This window comes from Leucoraja erinacea, chromosome 36 (assembly GCF_028641065.1).
Source record: "Leucoraja erinacea ecotype New England chromosome 36, Leri_hhj_1, whole genome shotgun sequence".
In the NCBI taxonomy this organism is placed as follows: domain Eukaryota; kingdom Metazoa; phylum Chordata; class Chondrichthyes; order Rajiformes; family Rajidae; genus Leucoraja; species Leucoraja erinaceus.
In genome coordinates this window covers 3,368,389-3,394,167 of record NC_073412.1, presented here as the reverse complement: position 1 = coordinate 3,394,167, position 25,779 = coordinate 3,368,389, and the positions used below count along the sequence as shown (strand labels likewise).

Genomic DNA, 25,779 nt, shown 5'->3' with positions numbered 1-25,779 from the left:
CGTGTTGGGCGCAGCGGGAGAGTCGCTGCCTCACAGCGACAGAGACCCGGGTTCGATCCTGACCATGGGCGCTGTCTGCACGGAGTCTGTACCATCTCCCTGTGACCTGCGTGGGTTTTCTCTAGGTGCTCCGGTTTCCTCCCGCACTCCAAAGCTGTGCAGGTTTGTAGGCTAATCGACTAGGTAAAATTGTAAATTTGTCCTTATGGTGTGTAGGATAGTCTTAGTGTGCGGGGATCGCTGGTCGGTGCGGACTCAGTGGGCCGAAGGGCCTATTTCCGTGCTGTATCTTTCAACTAAACTCACAACTAAACAGGTCTGACAGCAGTGGAGATAAACGGACTGACAAGATTTCGAGTCGTGACCCTGCCTCACACTGAAGTAGACTCCGTTCCTCCACCGATACTGCCTGACCCGCTGAGTTAGAGTCATAGAGTGTTACAGTGTGGAAACAGGCCCTTCGGCCCACCTTGCCCACCCCAGCCAACATGTCCCAGCTGCACTAGTCCCACCTGCTTGCGTTTGGTCCATATCCCTCCAAACCTGTCCTATCCAATACAATACAATACAATTTATTTGTTGTCATTTGAACCCAAAGGTTCAAACAAAATTTGGTTTCTGCAGTCATACAAACAAGAAGAACCAAGACACAACACAACACAACAGCTATATTTAAGAGGGAGTTAGATGTGGCCCTTGTGGCCAAGGGGATCAGAGGGTATGGAGAGAAGGCAGGTACGGGATACTGAGTTGGATGATCAGCCATGATCATATTGAATGGCGGTGCAGGCTCGAAGGGCCGAATGGCCGAATGGCCTACTCCTGCACCTAATTTCTATGTTTCTATGTTTCTATGTTTACACAAGACACAAACACAAATTTACACAACCATCCATCACAGTGAATCTCCTCCTGTCTAACTGTTGGGATAGTCCCAGCCTCAACTACCTCCTCTGTCAGCTCGTTCCATACACCCACCACCCTGAGTGTGTGAATCCACCAGCTCCCCCAGCAGTATTTTCTACTCGAGAGATTCCAACATCTGATTTTTTCTCACCTTTCCATTTTACAAATGTCAATGTGTTTCAAAGACGTTTGCTGTTGAGAGTGTGTTGAAATGTTGTTTCCTAATTTTTCAAACAAAATGTTAATTTTCGAAAAGGAATTGATTGATTGCGCTCCACAGCGGAGTTTGCCAGCATTTACCTTGGAGACCCTTGGTGAATGACTTTAAAACAGACAAACACTGCACAAAGCCACAGCAGGTACTGAAGTGTTGTTCGGAACTCACGCTGTGCTTTATATTGAAGATCAAATTCTCCCAATTCCAATTCATTGCTTTGATGAGTGGTGGCCTTTTGTGTTCCTGAAAGTTGCCCCAAACCACAAACCACCTGAACGTGGAGGAAGGAACTGCAGATGCTGGTTTAAACCGAAGATAGACACAAAAAGAGGCAGGAAACATGTTGGGGGAGTCCAGAACCAGGGGCCACGCGGTTTAAGAATAAGGGGGTAAGCCATTTAGAACGGAGATGAGGAAACACTTTTTCTCACAGAGAGTGGTGAGTCTGTGGAATTCTCTACCTCAGAGGGCGGTGGAGGCCAGTTCTCTGGATACTTTCAAGAGAGAGCTAGATAGGGCTCTTAAAAATAGCAGTCAGGGGATATGGGAAGAAGGCAGGAACGGGGTACTGATTGTGGATGATCAGCCATGATCACATTGAATGGCGGTGCTGGCTCAAAGGGCCGAATGGCCTACTCCTGCACCTATTGTCTATTGTCTATAAAAAGCTGCAGTAATTCAGCGGGACAGGCAGCATCTCTGGGGAGAAGGAATGGGTGACCCTTCTTCAGACAGAGTTGCTGCCTGGCCTGCTGAGTTACTCCAGATTTTGGTGCCTATTGTCAGTTGCTAAACCTACCAGATTCTTAAAGAAGGAATACGCAAAGTGCTGGAGGAACTCAGCGGGTCGGGCAGCATCTGTAGAATGAATGAATGAATGAACATTTTATTGTCAAATGTAATAAGCCACAGTGAATTCTTTGCTTGCATGCCCAAGGTATACAAATAGACAAGAGACAATAGTGCAGGAATAGGCCATTCGGCCCTTCAAGCCTTCTGTGGCAAAGAATTCCACAGATTCACCACCCTCTGACTAAAGAAATTCCTCCTCATCTCCTTCGTAAAGGAACGTACATTAATTCTGAGGCTGTGACCTCTAGTCCGAGAGGCCATGAAGACGTACAGGTTTGTAGGTTAATTGGCTTGGTGTAAATGTAAAAGTGTCCCTAGTGTGGTAGGGTAATGTTAATATTAACGAAGGGCCTGTTTCCGCACTGTATCTCTAAACTAAACAAAACTTAACTAAAGGTGATGTTTTAGGTTGCGATGCTCCTTCAGATTCAGATTTCGGAGTCTCAAGAAATGTCCCGACCTGAAACGTCACCTATCCATGTCCCCCAGAGTTGCTGCCTGACCCGCTGAGTAATGCCCCTGTCCCACTTAGGAAACCTGAACGGAAACCTATGGAGACTTTGCGTTTCCGTGCAGTTCCCGGAGGTTGCAGGTGGTTGCCGGAGGTTGCAGGTAGTGGAAGCAGGTAGGGTGACTGACAAAAACCTCCGGGAACCGCACGGAAACCTTGGGTGGGGCGCAAAGTCTCCAGAGGTTTCCGTTCAGGTTTCCTAAGTGGGACAGGGACATATTACTGCGTCTCTTTGTGTCTTTGTTCCCCTGCCTGTTTTATGTTCTCTTCAAAGCCGTCGGCTCTCCACAGATGTGCCGTTTGCCCATCAGTGCTACACCTTGCACCCATTGACAACCAAAGAGAGAACTGCGTTTGTTTGTCAATGATTCAGATGCTGGACGTTCTCTGATGAACAAAACGAGTGGGCAGTGGGAACTAGAAGTGCCTGCCAGACAGATCAGTCAGTCAGTCCCTCTTTGTAGAAAGCTGATAATTCCAAGAAGGTTAGTTTATTTTAAATTGCAAAACCTAACATTTGTCATATCTGTAAATTGGAAGCAACATGACATTTCTGAAGAGTTTTTTTTTTAAATAATTTTTTTTTTTGCCATCATGTTTCATGCAAGTTCTGAATCACTAATTGATGAAAGGCCACGACATTCTGGCGGATTTACTGGGGTGAAATCGCACTCTGTGTGGCTTCTCACTGCAATTATTTCTGTTATAATGTCAGACTGTTGGTGTCCTTCACCACGGCATCGAAGAGAAGGACACAAAGTGCTGGAGTAACTCAGCGGGACAGGCAGCATCTCTGGAGAGAAGGAATGGGTGACTCTTCATCAGACTGTAGCCTCAGACCTGTCTGGGGAAGGGTCTCGACCCGAAACACCGCCTATTCCTTTTCTCCACAGATGCTGTCTGACCTGCTGAGTTACTCCCAACACTTTGAGGCTTTTCTTTATAAACCGGCATCTGCAGTTCCTTGTGGCTTCATTGCATTCACATTTAATGGACGGTGGCGCAGCGGTAGAGTTGCTGCCTCACAGCACCAGAGACCCGGGTACGATCCTGACTAAAAGGTGCTGTCTGTACGGAGTTTGCACGTTCTCCCCGTGATAGAAACGTAGAAACATAGAAATTAGGTGCAGGAGTAGGCCATTCGGCCCTTCGAGCCTGCACCACCATTCAATATGATCATGGCTGATCATTCAACTCAGTATCCCGTACCCGCCTTCTCTCCATACCCTCTGATCCCCTTAGCCACAAGGGCCACATCTAACTCCCTCTTAAATATAGCCAATGAACTGTGGCCTCAACTACCCTCTGCGGCAGAGAATTCCAGAGATTCACCACCCTCTGTGTGAAAAAAGTTCTTCTCATCTCGGTTTTAAAGGATTTTCCCCCTTATCCTTAAGCTGTGACCCCTTGTCCTGGACTTCCCCAACATCGGGAGCAATCTTCCTGCATCTAGCCTGTCCAACCCCTTAAGAATTTTGTAAGTTTCTATAAGATCCCCTCTCAATCTTCTAAATTCTAGAGAGTATAAACCAAGTCTATCCAGTCTTTCTTCATAAGACAGTCCTGACATCCCAGGAATCAGTCTGGTGAAACTTCTCTGCACTCCCTCTATGGCAATAATGTCCTTCCTCAGATTTGGAGACCAAAACTGTACGCAATACTCCAGGTGTGGTCTCACCAAGACCCTGTACAACTGATCTGTGTGAGGTTTCTCCTCCCACACTCCAAACACAAAAAGTTTAAAGGAGATGTGGGGGGCAAGTCCTTTTACACAGAGGGTGGTGGGTGTGTGGAACGCGCTGCTGGGGGTGGTGGTGGAAGCAGATACGATAGTGGGATTTCAGGACCCTTTGGATAGGCACATGGATATTCAGGGAACCGAGGGTATATGTTATGTGCAGACAATTAGGAATTGGTCTTGCCAACATGCTCAGCACAAACATTGTGGGCCGAACGGCCTGTGCTCATGTTTTCCTTGTCAGCAGAGAAGATTATTGGCTGCAACCTTCCCTCCATTGATGAACTGTACACTGCAAGGGCCAGGAAGCGAGCGGGCAAGATCATCTCTGACCCCTCTCACCCTGGCCACAAACTCTTTGAATCACTTCCCTCTGGAAGGCGACTCCGGATTGTCAAAGCTGCCACAGCCAGATATAAAAACAGTTTTTATCCACGAGTAGTTGCTCTACTCAACAGCCAAAAATCTGTAGCCTCCATTTGATCTGGTACTTTGTTGGTTCACATGCTTGATCAATGATGTTTTATCATTAATGTTTTATTATTATTAATGTTTAGTGTTCTCTGAGTCATTCGTAACTGTCACTGTGTGTCATGTTGTTACTTGTGGGCTGAGCACCAAGGCAAATTCCTTGTATGTGAATACTTGGCCAATAACTTACTTACTTACTTACTTACTTAGACAATAGACAATAGGTGGAGGAGTAGGCCATTCGGCCCTTCGAGCCAGCACTGCCATTCAATATGATCATGGCTGATCATCCACAATCAGTACTTTCTCCCCATATCCCCAATCTTTAAGAGCCCTATCTAGCTCTCTCTCTCTAAAGCATCCAGAGAACCGGCCTCCACCGCCCTCTGAGGCAGAGAATTCCACAGACTCACAACTCACTGTGTGAAAACCTCTCTGTGTTGTATATTAAGTTTAGTTTAGAGATAGGGTGGAAACAGCCCCTTCGGCCCACCAAGTCCACAGCAACTAACGATCACCCCGTACACTAATTCCATCCAATTTACAGAAGCCAAGTAACCTACAAGCCCGCACGTCTTTGGAACGTAGGAGGAAACCGGGAAAAAAACCCCACGCAGGTCACGGGAAGAACGTGCAAACTCCGTATAGGCAGCACGGGTAGTCAGGATTGAACCCGGGTCCCTGCCAGTAACTCTACCGCCGTGCCAGTGGGATGTTCTGCTGAAGAAGGGTCCCGACCCAAAACGTGACCCATTCCTCCTGTTGTTGGGATGCTGCACGTCCCGCCGCGTTCCGCCGGCACTTTGTGTGTCGGGGATGGTTGACATCCCTGCGGCATCCGCTGTGAAGCTCCCTGTCCCCCTTCACCAGACCCAGTCCCCGCTAACCTCACATTATCACACAGGGATGCAAATCAGCGCTGCATGCGGCATGAGATAGCGCTTTTAAATGTCAGCTCAAAGATCTGAATTTTTTAGTCATTATTATTTCGACAAGCTCGTCCCAGGGAGCATTCAATTTGCATAGCGTTCGGAGAAGCAGGATTATTCTTCATCTCTTCCCCGGCAACTGAATTGGAATCTCTACTAAATTCCGTCCTTGTATTTCTCATTAGGAACTGTCACTCTTGTGACTTGGCATAACTACTGATAAGGTATGTTATTTGCCACAGGGTCGAAGGGGGGGGGTCAGCTGGCTGTGAGGCCGTGATCATGTCGTGCATACAGATAACAGCAAGGCCTTCGATGATGTGTCGTGTGGTGTTGCAGTAGTCAGCTGGGGAACCAAGTTCTGCTTATTGACCTAACAAACGACGGCTCCAGGCTTGTACTCGCCGGAGTTTAGAAGAATGGGGGGGGTGGGGGGGTTGGGACCTCTCATTGAAACGCACCGAATAGTGATAGGCCTTCAAGAATAAAGAGTAAGTCATTTAGAACGGAGACGAGGAAACACTTTTTCTCACAGGAAGTGGTGAGTCTGTGGAATTCTCTGCATCAGAGGGTGGTGGAGGCAGGTTCTCTGGATGATTTCAAGAGAGAGCTAGATAGGGCTCTTAAAAATAGCGGAGACAGGGGATATGGGGAGAAGGCAAGAACGACGTACTGATTGTGGATGATCAGCCATGATCACATTGAATGCCGGTGCTGGCTCGAAGGGCTGAATGGCCTACTCCTGCACCTGTTGTCTATTGTCTATTGGATAGATTTTGGAACCCTATATCTCCGGTTTGATGGTAACAAATTGTACTCACTATTCAGAACGTGGTTGGATAATTCATAGGAGCAGAATTAGGCTATTCAGCCCATCGAGTCTAGTCTGCTGTTCAATCATGGCTGTTTCCCTCTCAACTCCATTCTCCTGCCTTCTCCCCAGAATCTCTGGCACTTTGTAGCTTTGTATCAGCGGCCTTTATATGGCGACTGTTTGTACACCTTGTGTAGGCAAGCAAAGAACTTCACTGTGACTTGTGACATGCAACAATAAAGTATTCATTCATTCTCACTAATTAAGAACCTGTCTATCTCCGCTTTAAAAATATCTACAGGCTTGGGCTCCACATGAATTCCACAGATTCACCACCGTCTGACAGAGGAAATTCCTCCTCACCTCCTTCCTAAAGGTAGGCAGACAAAAATGCTGGAGAAACTCAGCGGGTGAGGCAGCATCTATGGAGCGAAGGAATAGGCGACGTTTCGGGTCGAGACCCTTTGTTAGACTGATGTAGGGATGGGAGGGGGGGGTGTGGGAAGAAGAAAGGAAGAGGCGGAGACAGTGGGAGAGCTGGGAAGGGGAGGGGAAAGACGGAGAAAGCAGGGACTACCTGAAATTGGGGAAGTCAATGTTCATACCGCTGGGGTGTAAAATACCCAAGTGAAATATGAGGTGCTGCTCCTCTAAAGGTACGTCCTTTTATTCTGAGGCCGTGCGGGTCTCTGGAAACATCCTCCCCACATCCACTCTATAGACTCCCCCCTCCCCCAGCGACTACAGGCCCATTTAATTTCCAATTGCAATAAAAAGTCCAGTTCGGGCTTTATTATAGATCAGAATGTCACGCACTGTGGGAATGGAGAAAAAAAAAAATCACCTTTTATTACAAACATTAATGAGCGGAGTAACTTGTTACATGTTAAAAAAAAGAAAATGTATATTTAATTTTGTAATCTTTTTGTTCATGGCCTCAGGCTATGGAAGTGGCTGTAACTGTTGTCGAACATCATTGAAGAAATTAATGTCACGGCATTTCGTGAACATGATAATTGCAAATACTGCTTACACGTTTCAAATTAATGTTTTTTTTAAAAAGCGCTTGCTCAGAAACAAAGCTTCCAATTTAATTCTGATTAAAAAATTATCAATGCAATATTTTCTCTCCAGAAAATGAGGACATTTCTATCAAAGCCTCACAGTTATCGGGTATAAATTATTGAGGTATCGCACCACCCATCGATGATATTTTGTTGGTTACACAAAAAAGCTGGAGAAACTCAGCGGGTGCAGCAGCATCTATGGAGCGAAGGAAATAGGCAACGTTTCGGCCCGAAACCCTTCCGGGTTTCGACCCGAAACGTTGCCTATTTCCTTCAGAGTTTCGGCCCGAAACGTTGCCTATTTCCTTCGCTCCATAGATGCTGCTGCACCCGCTGAGTTTCTCCAGCTTTTTTGTGTAACCTTCGATTCTCCAGCATCTGCAGTTCCCTCTTAAACGATGATATTTTGTTGCCTTGCTAAGAGTTTTACGCTCTGATTTTCTTTTCCCTGTGAAATTGAATGGGATTCCAGGCGTCAGAATTAACTGGAGATGCTGCCTTACACTGAAGTTGGACACAAAATGCTGTGGTAACTCAGTGGGGTCAGGCAGCATCTCTGGAGAGACGGAATATGCGATGTTTTAAGGTGAGAGAGGCAAAGTGTAAAGGGCAGCAGGGTGGCGCAGCGGTAGAGTTGCTGCCTTACAGCGCCAGAGACCCGGGTTCGATCCTGACTACAGGTGCTGTCTGTACACCACACTAAATTAAAATCAGCAAACCAGGTGGATTTCTATAACAATCCAGCATTCCCACTCATTATTGATCCTCGATTTGTTTGATTACTTATGCCCCTGTCCCACTTAGGACACCTGAACGGAAACCTCTGGAGACTTTGTGCCCCACCCAAGGTTTCCGTGCGGTTCCCGGAGGTTTTTGTCAGTCTCTCTACCTGCTTCCACTACCTGCAACCTCCGGCAACCACCTGCAACCTCCGGGAACCGCCCGAAAACCTTGGGTGGGGCGCAAAGTCTCCAGAGGTTTCCGTTCAGGTTTCCTAAGTGGGACAGGGGCATTACAGAACAAGGGGTCACACAGTTTAAGGATAAGGGGGAAATCTTTTAGGACCGTGATGAGAAAAACATTTTTCACACAGAGAGTGGTGAATCTCTGGAACTCTCTGCCACAGGAGGTAGTTGAGGCCACAGTTCATTGGCTATATTTAAGAAGGAGTTAGATGTGGCTCTTGTGGCTAAAGGGATCAGGGGGTATGGAGAGGAGGCAGGTACGGGATACTGAGTTGGATGATCAGCCATGATCATATTGAATGGCGGTGCAGGCTCCAAGGGCCGAATGGCCTACTCCTGCACCTAATTTCTATGTTTCTATGTTTCTATTACGTTCTGTTTTCTGAGAGGATTGGAACTCTCATCTCGGAGTGATTAATCCTCTATACCAGCCTCACATATGCCGAAGCCAAGTTTGCTCCCACATTGATTTTGTTTCCAATTAAGACAGACACAGTCTTTAAAGGTTGTACCTCATTTGGACAAAGCTCAACGACTCTAGGAGTGTCGGTGATGAACAGCATTGATTTGTTTAATGGGACAAGAACATGAGGGGGGAAAGCAATAGGTTGTAGATGAAGAGAGATGGGCGAGGGATGCAGGGGCACTCTTGGAGAGAGCTATCTTCTGTCTAGGGATTTGAGATCAGACTGTAGTCTTAAACGGTTTTCTCTACTGACTTGCTGGATGTTCTATACGCTTTCTCCCTTTAAGTTCAGAGTGTTTCCCAGTTTGGTTCTTAGTTCATTATTGTCACTTGTACTGAGTTACAGTGAAGGTAGACACAAAATGCTGGAGTGACCCAGCGGAACAGGCAGCATCTCTGGAGAGAAGGAATGGGCGATGTTTCGGGTCGAGACCCTTCCTCAGACTGTGTTACATTTGCAAAAGGTACACACACTCTTCAGACACACAAAAGGATTTATATCATTCCACACTGCGCAGATGAAGGATGAAAGGACACAACATTTAGTGCAGGATAAAATCCGATCAAAGATGGTTCAAAAGGTCTCCAATGAGGTAGATGGGAGGTCAGGGCCACACTCTAGCTGACAAGAAGATGGTTCAGTCACCTGATAACAGCTGGGAAGAAGCTGTCCCTCACCAAGAGAAGGGTAGACTGACTCCCCACCCCCTCCCCAATCTTTGCACATCCCCAATCCTGAACTTTCCATTCAACACTTTAATTTCATGTTTCATGTATCTAGTATTTTTATGACTGTTGCTTGACCAATTTCCCACCTGGGATAAATAAAGTTCTATCATAGAAACATAGGAAATAGGTGCAGGAGTAGAGGCCATTCGGCCCTTCGAACCTGCACCGCCATTCAATACGATCATGGCTGATCATCCAACTCAGTATCCTGTACCTGCCTTCTCTCCATACCCCCTGATCCCTTTAGCCACAAGGGCCACATCTAACTCCCTCTTAAATATAGCCAATGAACAGTGGCCTCAACTACCTTCTGTGGCAGAGAATTCCACAGATTCACCACTCTCTGTGTGTGAAAAAAAATGTTTTTCTCATCTCGGTCCTAAAAGACTTCCCCCTTATCCTTAAACTGTGACCCCCTTGTTCTGGACTTCCCCAACATCGGGAGCAATCTTCCTGCATCTAGCCTGTCCAACCCCTTAAGAATTTTTGTAAGTTTCTATAAGATCCCCCCTCAATCTTCTAAATTCTAGCGTGTACAAGCCGAGTCTATCCAGTCTTTCTTCATATGAAAGTCCTGCCATCCCAGGAATCAGTCTGGTGAACCTTCTCTGTACTCCCTCTGTGTGATCATATCGTATCACATGGATAGGTGACGTGTCGGGTCGGGACCTTCTTCAAGGCTGTTCGGCCCCTCAGTTCTCCTTTGGAGCTAACAGTTCCCTTCTTTATACAGTTCTGTCTCCCACTCCAATTCTCATTGTGGTAAACGTAGCTCATAACTCATTTAGAAACATAGAAAATAGGTGCAGGAGTAGGCCATGAGGTGCTTCGAGCCAGCACCGCCATTCAATATAATCATGGCTGATCATCCATTCCTGTTCCGGTTTCTCCCCATATCCCTTGATTCCGTTAGCCCAAAGAGCTCTATCCAACTCTCTTTTGAAAACATCCAGTGAATTGGCCTCCACTGCCTTCTGTGGCAGAGAATTCCACAGATTCACAACTCTCTGGGTGAAAAAGTTTTTCTTCGTCTCAGTCCTAAATGGCTGACCCCTTATTCTCAAACTGTGAATTGTCTGAACTGAATCATATCCCTTGATTCCATTAGCCCTAAGAGCTATCTCTAACTCACTCTTGAAAACGTATTTCTTTATTTTAAAATGTATTTTCCCTCATGGCGTTTGTTTGCCCGGCTTCTCAGCTGCTCAGAAGTAACCAGAGGAGGATGTTAGCTTTTCGCACCTTGGTTAAGTGTTGTCGAAGCTGTGGGGATGTAACAAGTGAATGCCACTGACCTTTTAGTATAGGCGTAAATGTTTTTCCCATTTCATGTCCACTTTGTGTACAACACTGCTATCTGGCATGACTCTTTGCCCTGGGAATTAAATCAGAGCGGCTGCTTGGACCCCTTCACCTTCACTGGAGTTGTGTCTTTCCTTGCAGAAGTTTTCTAACTTTAGTTCCACTCTCAAGAGAGAATAATAGCCCTGTCCCACTGTACGAGTTCATTCAAGAGTTCTCCCGAGTTTTGCCCTGATTCGAACTCGGAGATTTACGGTAATGGCCGCTTGTAGGTACTCGGGGCTCTTGAAAAACATGTTGAAAAATCTTCACGAGTCTTCCCGAGCTTACGGCTTTTTCCGAGTACCTGCCGTTAGCGTTACGAGCCGCTACGAGGCGTCCCCGAGCTCCGACGTACCCGCTACGTTCATTTTCGTGCTTACCACAAGTTTGATTTTTTGTTTAACTTGGGAGAGCTCTTGGAATGAACTCGTAGAGTGGGACAGGGCTTTTAGATTTAGCTCTTAGGGCTAAAGAAATCAAGGGATATGAGGAAAAAGCAGGAATGGGGTACTGATTTGGGATGATCTGCCATGATTATATTGAATGGCGGTGCTGGCTCGAAGGGCTGAATGGCCTCTACTCCTGCACCTATTTTCTATGTTTCTTTGTTTCTCTTGCAATAAACAAATTACCTATCTCTCAATTCACGGGGAGAACGTACAAACTGCGTACAGACAACACCCGAGGTCGCGCTCCAACCCGGGTCTCCGGAGCTGCAAGCGCTGAAAGGCAGCAACTTTACCGCTGCGCCACCGTGTCCCGCCCGTGTATGTGGGACTGCCCTCCACTACTCAATGAAGGCAGCTCTCAGAACTATTGAATGCTGGAGTAACTCAGTGGGACAGGGGACAGGGTTGAGACCCCGATTGTGAAGAAGGGTCTCGACACCGAAACGTCACCCATCCCTTCTCTCCAGAGATGCTGCCTGGGCTGAATGGCCCACTCCTGCACGTTTTGTTGTGTGTCTATGTTGCGCAGTTTCCCTTTGCTCTATTGTTTAATAATCTTCTCGTTCAATTTTGATGGATCTGCTTACCGCCGCGGGGTTTGCGGAGATGTACAACGGGTTCACACCCTGCGTGCAGACGGAATTATACATGGTAAAGAAGATTGACTGTGTGCTATTAGTGCTTGGCGGCTTGTAATATATGTAAACCAGTTGACTAAAGAGAAAGCTGACCTGTAAATCTGAGATGAGTCAGTCAGTAGTCGCTGTGGCAGACAGAGCATGTGTCTGAATACAAAGAGATAATTAAGAAATAATAGGATTCGTACATGATTTATGTGCATGGATTAAGTGTCAGATTTGAAAAGTTGCAGGTTAAATTGTGATGACCTCTTGGAACAGAGCGGAGGGAATTCTTTGTACATCATAATTTTTTAAGTGCGGATGCCAAGTTGTTCTTGGGGTTTGCGGAGACGTAGCCCGGGTTCACACCCTGCGAGCAGACGGATGTGGAGATGGACTTCTCTGTGGATTGTGTGCTATTAGTGGTGGAGAAGCTTGTGTGGTATGTAAACCAGTGTGACTAACAGCCTAAAGTTGATCTGTAAACTTGTTCTATGAGTCAGTCAGTAGTCGCTGTGGCAGACAGAGCATGTGTCTGAATACAAAGAGATAATTAAGAAATAATAGGATTCGTACATGATTTATGTGCATGGATTAAGTGTCAGATTTGAAAAGTTGCAGGTTAAATTGTGATGACCTCTTAAGGAACAGAGCGGAGGTCTGGTCTTTGACAGCGAGCCAAATTTTTTAAGTGCTCATGCGGTTGTGTTCTTGTAGGCGGAGAACATGGCTGACCTTAGTGGAGCGTCAAAGGCTTGGAGGCGGATGGATGGCAGAAAAGGGTCTCTCTGTCGTCTTGGACACCATGCCACCGGATCCCGTGGTGGAGAGCTGTCAAGGTCCTGAGTCTGGAGTGGTGGCTGTGCACCAGTCTCCCCAAAGTTAACAAAGTTCTGGACAACTTGTTCTACTCCAACCCTGGAGACACCCGTTGGTGCACGTCGAGTGATTGCAAAGTCGGCCTGAGAAGAAGGAGAGGCGGAGGAAACGGTAAGGTTGCAATCTTGCTAGCCCCATTTCCTGAGAGCGTCTTCAAAAACTGGAGCCATGCTGAGGCGTTGGTCAGGGCCACATATGAGCGGTAAGGTCAAGGGGGAGGTTTGGGTATTGACAGAGAGCCAATCCTGAGGAAAGACCTGCTGGTTCTGGAGGAGGGTCCAGAGGGGCTTTACCTTAGTGGATCCCAGGAACTAGTGGGTTAACCCATGATGAGCGTTTGTCGGCACTGGGCCTGCACTCGCTGGAGTTTAGAAGAATGAGGGGGGACCTCAGTGAAACAGACAGAATAGTGAAAGGCTTAGATAGAGTAGATGTGGAGAGGATGTTTCCACCAGTGGGAGAGTCTAGGACTAGAGGTCACAGCCTCAGAGTTAAAGGACATTCTTTCAGGAAGGAGATGAGGAGGAATTTCTTTAGCCAGAGGGTGGAAGGGCCTGTTTCCACGTTGTATCTCCAAATTAAACTAAATTGCACGAGCTACCATATCTCTGCGACACAACATTCATTTGTTCACTGAACATTTTGGCTCAACAGGCAATTCTAATGGCTATTGTGAACTTAATCCTCCCGCACAATGGAAACACAGAGGCAGCTTGTAATGGTTTGTTCATTACGGTAAGCACTTGTTGTGACAGATTTTTTTCACACCAAAGATTGATTAGGTCAGGTCTATGATTAATAGGAGCTAAAATCAGCCTTAGCTTCTGCTTGTGGTAAACAATCCCAGTCTACCTGCAACGATTGTTATAGTCATAGAGTGATACAGCGGGGAAACAGGCCCTTCGACCCAACTTGCCCAAACTGGCCAACATGTCCCAGCTACACTAGTCCCACCTGCCCACGTTTGGTCCATATCCCTCCAAACCTGTCCTATCCATGTTTCTTAAACGTTGGGCTAGTCCCAGCCTCAACTACCTCCTCTGGCAGCTTGTTCCATACACCCACCACCCATTGTGTGAAAAAGTGACCTCTCAAATTCCTATTAAATCTTTTCCCCTTCACCTCAAACCTATGACCTCTAGTCCTTGATTCACCTACACGAGGCAGGAGACTGCCTACTCAACTGCTCCCTATAGCTCAGACCTTCTAGTCCTGGCGATATCCTTGTAAATCTTTTCTGCAGCCTTTCCAGCTTGACACCATCTTTCCTATAACATGGTGCCCAGAAATGATATGTCAGTCAATGACGTTGACAGTCACCGAAAAAAATCACCAGGTGGGACAGGCCCTTCACTCATTCCTTCTCTCCAGAGACGCTGCCTGTCCCCCTGAGTTACTCCAGCATTTTGTGTCTATCTTCGGTTTAAACCAGCATCTGCAGTTCCTTTCTACACATTTTTTTGGGGGCCTGTTAAGACTTTAGACTATGTGGATATAGTGTGTAAACAGACCAGCGACTGCTGTGTACACTAACACTATCCTACACACCAAGGACAATTTACAATTTACAGAAGCCAATTAACCTACAAACCTGCACGTATGATGCAACCCGTCTGTATATGCTCTCCTCTCTCCACCTGTCATTCAAGAGAGTATTTGTCTTCATACTGAATCTCCTCAGAGCCTTGTAGATTCATACAGTGTTGAAGCAGGCCCTTCAGCCCATCTTGCCAATACTGACCAACATGTCTCATCTACACTAGTCCCACCAGCATGAGTTTGATCCATGTCCCTCTAAATTCCTCTAAACCTGTCCAATCTTGTCAGGAAGTGGAGGCGCTGATGGGCTGTGTTTATGACTGCATCGATGTGCCGGGTTCAGGACAGATCTTCAGACAGATGCTCGCCCAGAGATATTCATGTCATCTGACCTGCGGAGTTACTCCAGAACTTTGTGTCTTTTTGTCCAACATAGTTGGCCCAAGAATTTTCATATTTCGCTTGGGCAGCGGTATGAATATTGAATTCTCTATATTCAGGTAGTCCCGGCATTCCCTCTCTCTCTATCCCTCCCTCACCCAAGTCTCATTTTCACCCAACAAACAGCTAACAATGGCTCGTTTCCTTTATCATCGTAACTTTTTTTGCATATCGTTCATTCATTATTCTTTATCTCTCCACATCACTGTCTATATCTCTCGTTTCCCATATCCCCAACCAGTCTGAAGAAGGGTCTCGGCCCGAAACGTCACCCGTTCCTTCTCTCCGGAGATGCTGCCCGTCCCGCTGAGTTACGCCAGCACTTTGTGTCGAGCGTGGAGGGATCAAGAGTTCACTTGCGCTAACGATTGTCGACAGGCTGGGCCTAATAGGTGTAATGGCCTGGAAACACTTATCAAAAGGCTAATGAGCTGGAAACTGTACAAAGGTCACTCCAGCCCAGCTGGTAAAAATGGCAAAGAGAAATCTAACGGTGGGACAAGCAGAGACAACGCAGGACTGTTTACCCACCACCCTCATCTACGGACACCCCGTGTGTGGGTGAGAGGGTAGGGAAGAAGTTGTCCTGGTTGGGGTTGCTCCTGGGCCTGGCCATGCCGGACATCCGCGGGTCACAGCGCCAGGCAGAATAAGGGCTCTGCCCGAGCCAGCTGCCCGCCCCTTATCCGAAGTTAGGTCTGGGCCCGGTGGCACTATATAGTAGGGAGAAAGTACTGCGAAAACCAAGTCAGTGGATATTTGTAAGGCAGAGACAGATAGATTCTTGATTAGGACGGGTGGGTGTCTGGGGTTATGGGGAGAGGGCAGGAGAATGGGTTAGGAGGGATGAGTGATGAGCATTTGTCAGCACTGGGCCTGTTCTCGCTGGAGTTTAGAAGAATGAGGGGGGGCCTCATTGAAACAAACAGAATAGCGAAAGGCTTAGATAGAGTAGATGTGGAAAGGATGTTTCCACCAGTGGGAGAGTCTAGGACTAGAGGTAACAGCCTCGTTCTTTCAGGAAGGAGATGAGGAGTAATTCCTTTTGTCAGAGGGTGGTGAATCTGTGGAATTCTTTGCGCAGATGGCTGTGGAGGCCAAGCCATGTTGATATATTTAAGGCGGAGATAGACAGATTCTTGACTAGTATTGGTGTCAAATGTTATGGGGAGAAGGCTGGAGAATGGGATTTGGGATCAGCCATGATTGAATGGCAGAGTAGACCTGATGGGCCGAATGGCCTAATTCTGCTCCTATCACCCATGACCTTATGACCACAGTGGTGGGAGATGAGTGGTTTTCCCTTCCCGCTCCCTCCAGACATTCCCACAGTTTCTGGTGGGACAGGGGATGGTTTACAGAGCTGAATGGTTAGCTTCAGGTTATAATCTGAGCTCACAAAGTCACTCTTTGTGATGCAAGAACAGCAACCCATTTAGCTCTCGATTTATTATTGTCATCAGTACCCGAGGTACAGTGAAAAGCTTCGTCTTGCTTGCTCAGGTCAAAATAATACTACCAGATCCAACAACTATAGATAAAAGCACATTAAAATATCCCGGGTAGACAAACAATAGACAATAGACAATAGGTGCAGGAGTAGGCCATTCGGCCCTTCGTGCCAGCACCGCCATTCACTGAGATCCCCAATCAGTACCCCGTTCCTGCCTTCTCCCCATATCCCCTGACTCCGCTATCTTTAAGAGCCCTATCTAGCTCTCTCTTGAAAGCATCCAGAGAACCGGCCTCCACCGCCCTCTGAGGCAGAGAATTCCCCAGACTCACAACTCTCTGTGAGAAAATGTGTTTCCTCGTGCAGGCGTAGGCCATTCGGCCCTTCGAGCCAGCACCTCCATTCAATGTGATCATGGCTGATCATCCCCAATCAGTACCCCGTTCCTGCCTTCTCCCCATATCCCCTGACTCCGCTATCTTTAAAAGCCCTATCTAGCTCTCTAGGGGGGATTGGCATGGGGTTGCTTCTTTGAGAATCGATGAGACCAATGAGTCAACAAGAACACAACAGAGACATTGTCTTTGCTAAAATGTCCAATTGCTCTTAATTCCTTTGTTCTATCGGCACCTTAATCCACTGCTGTGAGAAACTTTGCCAGATTTCTCCGTCATTTTCTGAATCAACAAAAAGTCCATTAATCAGTTTAAAAATGAGACTGGGAGAAAAAGCCCATGGTATTTACCTCTCTGCAGCTCCGACTACAATCGCAGCTGATGGATGCCACACTTGGATGGAAACAATTAACTCTAATAGAGTGCTTTAGCAGAGGAAATAGCCACCAAATGTACACCAACCTGCGCTGTAATTAAAATGGTAATCACAAACTGACAATAACAATGAAAAGACTTTAACCATTAAAATAAACAAAAATGTTTGCAGAAGCCCCCAGGCCAATCCAGCATCGGGCGGCACGGCACAGCTGGCAAGGATGGTGCATCGTAGGTTCGATCCGGAGCTCGGCTGCTCCCTGTGTGGAGTTCGCACGTACAGCACCTCCTGTCGCTTCATGGGTGCTCTTGCTCCCCCCCACAGCCCGGGGTGGCAAGGTGGCGCTGCGGTAGAGTCGCTGCCAAATAGCGCTTGCACCCGGGTTCAATCCCGATCACGGGTGCTCTCTGCACGGAGTTTGTGCGTTCCCCCCGTGACCTGCGTGGGTTTTCTCCGAGGTCTGAAAGTTAATTGGCTTGGTATACAGTACATGTAAAAATTGTCCCTAGTGTGTCAGTGTGCGGGGATCGCTAGTCGGAGCGGACTCGGGCCGAAGGGCCTGTTTCCGTGCTGTATCTCTAAACTAAACCCAACGACGTGTTGTGTAGGAAGGAACTGCAGATGCTGGTTTACACCGAGGATAGACACAAAAAGCTGGAGTAACTCAGCGGGACAGACAGCATCTCTGGAGAGAAGGAACGGGTGATGTTTCGGGTTGTGGCCATGCTGGTTGGGTTAACCTGTCATGGTGAATTAGTCCCTAAATCACTGCCTACACCTCTACAGCACGCAGTCAATTCTTCCGACACCATTTTAACGTTATAACTGGCCTCGCCATTTCAATCATCACCAAATCAAACTGGGATACCATGTTCTATGTTATCCAATGTTTTTCACCCAGAGAGTTGAGAATTTATGGAATTCCCTGCCACAGAGGGCAGTGGAGGCCATATCACTGGATGGATTTAAGAATTTAAGAGAGAATAATGCCCCTGTCCCACTTAGGAAACCTGAACGGAAACCTCTGGAGACTTTGCGCCCCACCCAAGGTTTCCGTGCGGTTCCCGGAGGTTCCCGTAGGTTTTCGTCAGTCTCCCTACCTGCTTCCACTACCTGCAACCTCCGGCAACCACCTGCAACCTCCGAGAACCGCACGGAAACCTTGGGTAGGGCGCAAAGTCTCCAGAGGTTTCCGTTCAGGTTTCCTAAGTGGGACAGGGGCCATTAGAGCTCTTGGGGCTAGTGGAATCAAAGGATATGGGGAGAAGGCAGGCACGGGTTGGGTTATTGATTGGGGACGATCAGCCATGATCACAATGAATGGCGGTGCTGGCTCGAAGTGCCGAATGGCCTTCTCCTGCACCTATTTTCTATGTGTCGATGTTTCTTAAGGGTGGGACTTCCATTTGCCATCTTTTCTAACACATTTTACCAAGGATTTCTCTAAAAGAAACCTCACAGCAGTAAGTTTTGCATCATCCTGACACAACAATGAAATGCTCGAAGCAAGTTAAAGATATTTGGCCAGCTGCACCCTGCATCTCTGAACGGCTCCAATCTCCAGACACACGCAGCTTGCTAGCTCTTTCAAAGTCTATAGACGTGATCTCCCATGAATATAAATTGCACCTGTTTTTCTCTCCACACTCTTCATTGATTGATTGCAAAGGCTTGGTGCCACACTGTTGTCCAGCTCCCACCAACAGCCTAGTTCATAAGGTCATAAGGTCATGAGGTCATGAGTGATAGCAGTAGAATTAGGCCATTCGGCCCATCATGGCTGATCCATCTCCCCCTCCTAACCCCATTGTATAATTGTAAATTGCCACTAGTGTGTGCAGGATAGTGTTAGTGTGGGGGGATCGCTGATTGGCGTGGGGTCGGTGGGCTGAAGGGCCTGTTTCCACGCTGTATATCTAAACTAAACTAAACTAAAGATATGGGCATAACTCGTACAAATGGGACGAGCTTAGATGTGGTTTCTCGCTTGGCATGGATGAGTTGGGCTGAAGGCCCCGCTTCTGTACATAAGGTCATAAGTGATAGGAGCAGAATAAAGGCTATTTAGCCCGTCAAGTCTACTCCGCCATTGGATTTGGATTGTAATGGTTTGTATTCAATTTAGTGTCATTATCTCATAAGAGGCAACAAAATGGATTTTCCTTACAATCAAGTAACATAAAAGTAAATAATAAATAAATAAAACACAAACACAGAAGTCCATGACACAACACAACCCCACAGTGGCACCAAAGTTGAGGAAGGTACCATAGTCCAGCCAGCCTCCCCGCCGATCTTCCCAGATGTTCACCCGTGGTCGGGTGAAAGCTGATCTATCTCTCCCTCCTAATCCCATTATCCAACCTTCTCCCCACAACCCCTGACTCCCGTACTAATCTACAACTGCAGATCCCAGGGAACCTTGAGTAAAATACAGAGTGCTGCAGTAACTCCGTAGGTCAAGCAGCATCTCTGGAGGACATAGATTGGTGACCCTTCTTCATTCTGGAGTCTTGACTGTATTCATGTTCAGCACAGCCTGATTTGGTTGGGCAGCATGCCAAACCGAAAGCCTCTCACTGTAGCGTTCCACAGTGCACGTGGCAATAATCGACCAAAACCCAACTCCCTGGTGTTGCAACTGCAGAATGATTACAGGACAATTCCTCATCAGCGCCAGCGGGTGAAAGATGCATCCTGAGTAACTAGCTTGGCAAGGCGCTACCTCCCTTGCCGAGGCGCACAGCCAGAAGAGCGACGAGAGCTCAAATACGAGTCCACAAGAGATGCTAAGATGTAAATCAGCAACATCAGTCAAGTTGGCAGCACCACTTAGCGTTATCCAAGGAAGGCTTGTGTGCCATATGGAGGCAGAGTCACATAGGATTAGCTGTGCGCACCTCTCCCCGGCCAAATGGCTGGTAATCGAGTTGAGCAGATCTGAATGATAAAATCAAGTGAATAAAATCATTAAATCGGCTAGAAGATGTTGCCTGAACTCGCTGGTGAGAGCCACAGGGTTGAGTAGGCTGGGTCTCTGTTCCTTGAGGATGAGGGGTGATCTTATAGAGGTGTACAAAATCATGAGAGGAATAAGTCTGGTAGAGTCTCTTTCCCAGAGTAGGGGAATCGAGGACCAGGGGGCATAGGTTTAATGTGAAGAGGGGAAAAATGTGATAGCAATCTGAGGGGTGACTTTTTCACACAAAGGGTGGTGGGTGTATGCAACGAGCTGCCAGAGGAGGTAGTTGAGGCAGCGACTATCCCAACGTTTAAGAAGCAATTGGACAGGTAGTAGACAAAAGTGCTGGAGAAACTCAGCGGGTGCGGCAGCATCTATGGGTATACCATTTCATCGGTACATGGATAGGACAGGTTTAGAGGGATATGGGCAAGTAGGACTAATGTAGATGGGACATGTTGGTTGGTGTGGGCAAGTTGGGCCAGAGGGCCTGTTTCCACACTCTTGCGTATGGTGTACACAGCCTAAAGTGGCAGGGCAACTTGTTCTATTTGATCTTACTTGATTGTGCACGCCAGGTTGATTGCATTCGGCGAAACAGGGCGGACCACGTGAAGGTTGCAATCTCCCCCACCCCTTTCCACACTCTATGACTCTATGATAGAACGAGGTACTTTCAAAACAGCCCAAGAGCCCCAGTTTCTTCCCACATCCCAAGGATGAATTGACTACTTAGACTGAAGGACAGGTGCGTGGATAGGAAAGGTGTCGAGGGGTGCGGGCAGGTGGGACAAGTCAGGCGACATTTCAGGAGATATGGGCCAAGTTTGCGACTGAACAGGCGCTGTTTTGAACCAGGGTCCCTTCTTCAGACTGAAGAAGGATAATGAGAGGCAACGTTTAGTGGGATGCCGGTGTAACTCAGCGGGACGGGCGGCATCTCTGGAGAGAGAACGGGTGACGTTTTGGGTCGAGGCCCTTCTTCAGACTGATTCTGGAAGAAACCCATCGGAACGATCCAGTGAATTATATTTCATCGGAGACGGTAAGTTGCAGGTGTTCCTTCACTACAGTGAAATATAAAAGGCTCTCATCATTCACCACTGCCACTGGTGCAAGTGAGTTATGACCCCTTCATACAAGAGAGAGAATAACAGTAACTCACTGTCAACGGCAAAAATCTCCCCTGTTTGTTTTTCGAGCATGTTCGTATTCCTTTTGACCAGCAGCAGTGTTAAGTGTAGAATATTAGCGTAACTGAGGGGAGCTGATTATAGCGGTGGGTTTTGCCTGATGTGTCCCAGTGTGTACCATAGATGTCAGACAAAGCTTATACTCAAATTCTGGAAAAACGCTCCAATACCAACAATAAATATGTGGATTTCAAATATGTTTGAAACATTACACCTGGAAGATATGAGACTCCTCCTTGCAGGCAAAGCAGATCACTTCCAAAAGACGTGGTCTGCATTTATCGACTTACTACAAGTATAAGGTGGAACAGTAATTTAAAAAATAAATGGTGCCAGGATCAGGTAACGGGGGATGAAAAACATGAAGTTGGTATATCCCGTTTTGCGTGGTTTTTTATAATAGAGCAATTGTCTTTCTTTCTGTCTTTTCTAGGGTCTATTTCTTAACTTTCTTCTCTAACTCTTTCTCTAATGGGCTTTTTTTCCCCAACACTATCGCACTATCACGACTCTTTCTCACTTTCTTTACTTCCTTTATTTCTATCTATCTATCTATCTAGGGGTACAACAAACGTAATAAGATATATGTGGCGTGTACTACTGGAACTTATTTCTAATAAATAAAAAACATTTAAAAAACAAAGATGGTAGACCGCTGTCAGTCCCTGACTGATGGCTGCTCACAGCGGTGTAGCCTCGGGTTCTCTACAAACCTCCGCTGCAACTGGGCTGTTGGTGGGAATAAAATTGTGTGAATAAAATCATGAGAGGAATAGACTGGGTGGAAGATTTACAAGAAGCTTTATAGCCCTGTCCCACTGTACGAGTTCATTCCAAGAGCTCTCCCGAGTTTTAAAGAAATCAAACTCGTGGTAAGCACGGAGAATGAACGTAGCGGGTACGTCGGAGCTCGGGGACGTCTCTTAGCGCTAACGGCAGGTACTCGGGAAGACTCGCTAACGGCAGGTAAGCTCGGGAAGACTCGTGAAGATTTTTCAACGTGATGAAAAACGATGAACAGTCCTGAGTACCGACGAGCGGCCATTACCGTAAATCTCCGAGTTCGAATCAGGGCAAACTCGGTGAGAGCTCTTGGAATTAACTCGTACCGTGGGACAGGGGTTTTACGAGGATGGTTGCCAGGTCTGAGCTGTAGGGAGAGGTTGAGCAGGCTGGGACACTATTCCTTGGAGCGCAGGAAGGATGAGGGGTGATCGTACGGAGGTATATAAAATCACCAGGAGAACAGATGAGGTGGGAGATTGCAACCTTCACGTGGCCCGCCCTGTTTCGACGAATGCAATCAACCTGGCGTGCACAATCAAATAAGATCAAATAGAACAAGTTGTCCTGCAACTTTAGGCTGTGCACGCCATACGCAAGAAGAAGAAGGGGAATAGATCGGGTAGAGTCTCTTGCCCAGAGTAGGGGAATCGAATACCAGAGGACATAGGTTTAAGGTGACGGGGGGCGGGAAAGATTTTATAGGTATCTGAGGGGTGATTTTTTCACGCATAGGACGGTGGGTTTATGGAACAAGCTGCCAGAGGAGGTAGGTGAGGCAGGGACTATTGCAACGTTTAAGAAGCAATTAGATACATGGATAGAAGATAGTGAATTTGAACTCCATTGTGGCGTTTGTGGAATTTAAATTCAAGTGATTATAGCCAACTAAAATGAGGATCTTCAGTAGCAGCCCTTCAAATTGGGAACCCTCGCTGAGAGTGTCCTCAACCTGTTTAATGCCCTCCTCCCATTACCTCAGAGAATCTTGTCAACTCCCCCCCAAACTCCTTCATGGAGTCATAGTGACACAGTGTGGAAACAGGCCCTTCGGCCCAACTTGTCCACACCGGCCAACATGGTCCCAGCTACACTAGTCCCACCTGCCTGCGTTTGGTCCATATCCCTCCAAACTTCTGAACTTCTGAAACATTCTGAACTGTAACCCTGTCTCATCATTTCATACTTTACTAACAAGTCCATCCCACCTCTTTCTTAGGTTTTTGCCTGTTCTTCTTAATATTGATTTTACTTGGATATCCTGCTCTCAATCTTAGTCACCTTGCAGCCAGGCCTCTACAATTGCAAGGCATGTTATGCACTGACCCTTATTCCTCTGGTTATTTTGTCCATCTTGTTATGATTGAATTTAGATACAGCCATAGAGACAAGCAGCATGAACAGGCCCTTCAGCCCACAGAGTCCATGCCAACCATCAAGCAGCACACCTATTTAATTCTTCACACAATCCTGTCATCAGTCTGCAGAAGTGTCTCGATCCAAAACGTCACCCATTCCTTCTCCCCAGAGATGCTGAGTTACTCCAGCATTTTGTGTCTATCTTGTGGGCGGAAGAGCAGGTTAAGGAATAGGAGTAGAATTAGGCCATTCGGCCCATCACGTCTACTCTGCCATTCAATCATGGATGACCTCTCTCTCCCACCTAACCCATTCTCCTGCCGTCTCCCCATAACCTTTGATCATGTATGTACAATCTTTTAGTTTGGTTTAGTTCAGAGATATATGGTGCAGAAACAAGCTCGACAGAATGGATTGTTGACTGCTGAGTAACAATTCCCAGCCACAGAAGAATTCTTCCACTGTATACTTGTTGAATGCTAAATCAGCCACGATATGCTTGTTTTTACTTGCCTCTGGTAGGTGATCCCTCCACTGAGCTGTGACTTAATTACTCATTCTCATCAACAAACTCAGTGTAAATATTATTCTGCTGCGGTACATTGTATTTAGTATTCTCTCCACCCGCCCATTTTATACATCGAGCAGGAACACTGCAGAATGATGCCCGACGTGCTTGAATTTGACGTTTTAAACCAAACAGGTCCTTCGACTCACCGACTCCCCGCCGACCAGCGATCCCCGCAGACGTACACTATCCTATACACACCACGGACAATTTACAATTTACAATTTTACCAAGCCATTTATCTGTAAATGGATCGATTGTAATCATGGATTGTCTTTTTCGGCGACTGGTTTGCACTGACGGTCACGGTGGCGAGCGGTAGAGTCGCTGCCTTACAGCGCTTGCAGCGCCGGAGACCCGGGTTCGATCCTGACCACGGACGCTGTCTGTACGGAGTTTGTACGTGTTCTCCCCGTGACCTGCGTGTGTTTTCTCCGAGATCTTCGGTTTCCTCCCACACTCCAAAGACGTACAGGTTTGTAGGTTAATTGGCTTGGTGTAAATGTAAAATTGTCCCTCGTGTGTGTAGGGTAGTGTTAGTGTGCGTGGATCGCTGGTCAGCGTGGACTCGGTGGGCCGAAGGGCCTGTTTCCGCGCTGTATCTCTAAACTAAACAGATATAGAGATGGCAATTTTCCAAGATCATCCTGAGGTGGGATAGTGTAAGAGAGTTAAATCTTCATTTAAAAAATATTAAAGGCGTGTGTCCATTGAGGGTCCTCATTATTGTTTAAACTATGCGTTCGCTGGATGTAGGGGTTTTTTTTTTTGTTGAAAAAAATAAAGTTTTCCAATTACTTATTAAATTGAACGGAAACTTTAAACTTAATCCCCAGAGCTGTGGCAAGTTGCGTTGAAAGATCTGCTCTGCACTTTCTGTGAGGAAAGGTTTTGTGATACAAAACGAGACTTTACTGAAAAACCTGGGGGTAGAATATTAAATCAGCGCTTCCAAATTGCCACTGCGGTGAAATAAAGGGCACTTTCTGTCGTTTAAGATAATATTCGTCTAAACCAGGTAATTATTCCAATTTTCTTAAGTTAAACTAGATTAAAAATGTGACTTCAGGTGTTGGTTCTTCAAATCACAGCTACGTTTGATTTGCATATGAGTAATTCTAATCATTAAAATGGCTGAGCCACATCTACCATTCAGCCGGAGGGTGTGTTACTTTCGAAGCTTGCCTCCCTCAGTGGGTCTTGCATCTGTGGGTTAGAATCTCAACTTCCTGCCTTTGCCTTTGTCTTTGCCTCTGTCTCAATCCTTCTCAATGTCAGAGAGTCACACGGCACGGTGGCGCAGCGGTAGAGTTGCGGCCTTAAGGCGCTGTCCCGCTTTCCCGAACTACTCACGAATTCTCTCCCAAGGTCTCCCCTTGATTCAAACTCGGAGATGCCAGCCGGGGCTATTTTTTTTTTATGCGTGGACATTTTTCAACATGCTGAAAAAAACCGTCCCGACTTATCTGATGCCCCGAGTACCTGCGGCTGGCATTACAAGCCGCTACGAAATATATACGGATTCCTACGGACTCGCTATGGACATTCTCCGAGTTTGAATCAAGGGGAAAAATCGGGAGAATTCGTGAGTAACTCGGGAAAGTGGGACACGGCCTTTACAGCGCTCCCAGCGCCGGAGAGCCGGATTCCATCCCGACTACGGGTGCTTATCTGTACGGAGTTTGCACTAATTTCCTCCCGTGACCTGCGTGGGTTTTCTCCGAGAACCTTCAATTTCCCCCCACACTCCAAA

General features: G+C 46.9%; 1 protein-coding gene across 3 annotated transcripts in view; it reads left to right on the top strand.

Annotated features, from left to right (window-relative positions):
• The window catches only part of fam219b (family with sequence similarity 219 member B), a 142,109-nt gene that overhangs the window by 47,665 nt on the left and 68,665 nt on the right, over positions 1–25,779 (top strand). The gene's annotated exons all lie outside the window — the stretch shown is intronic.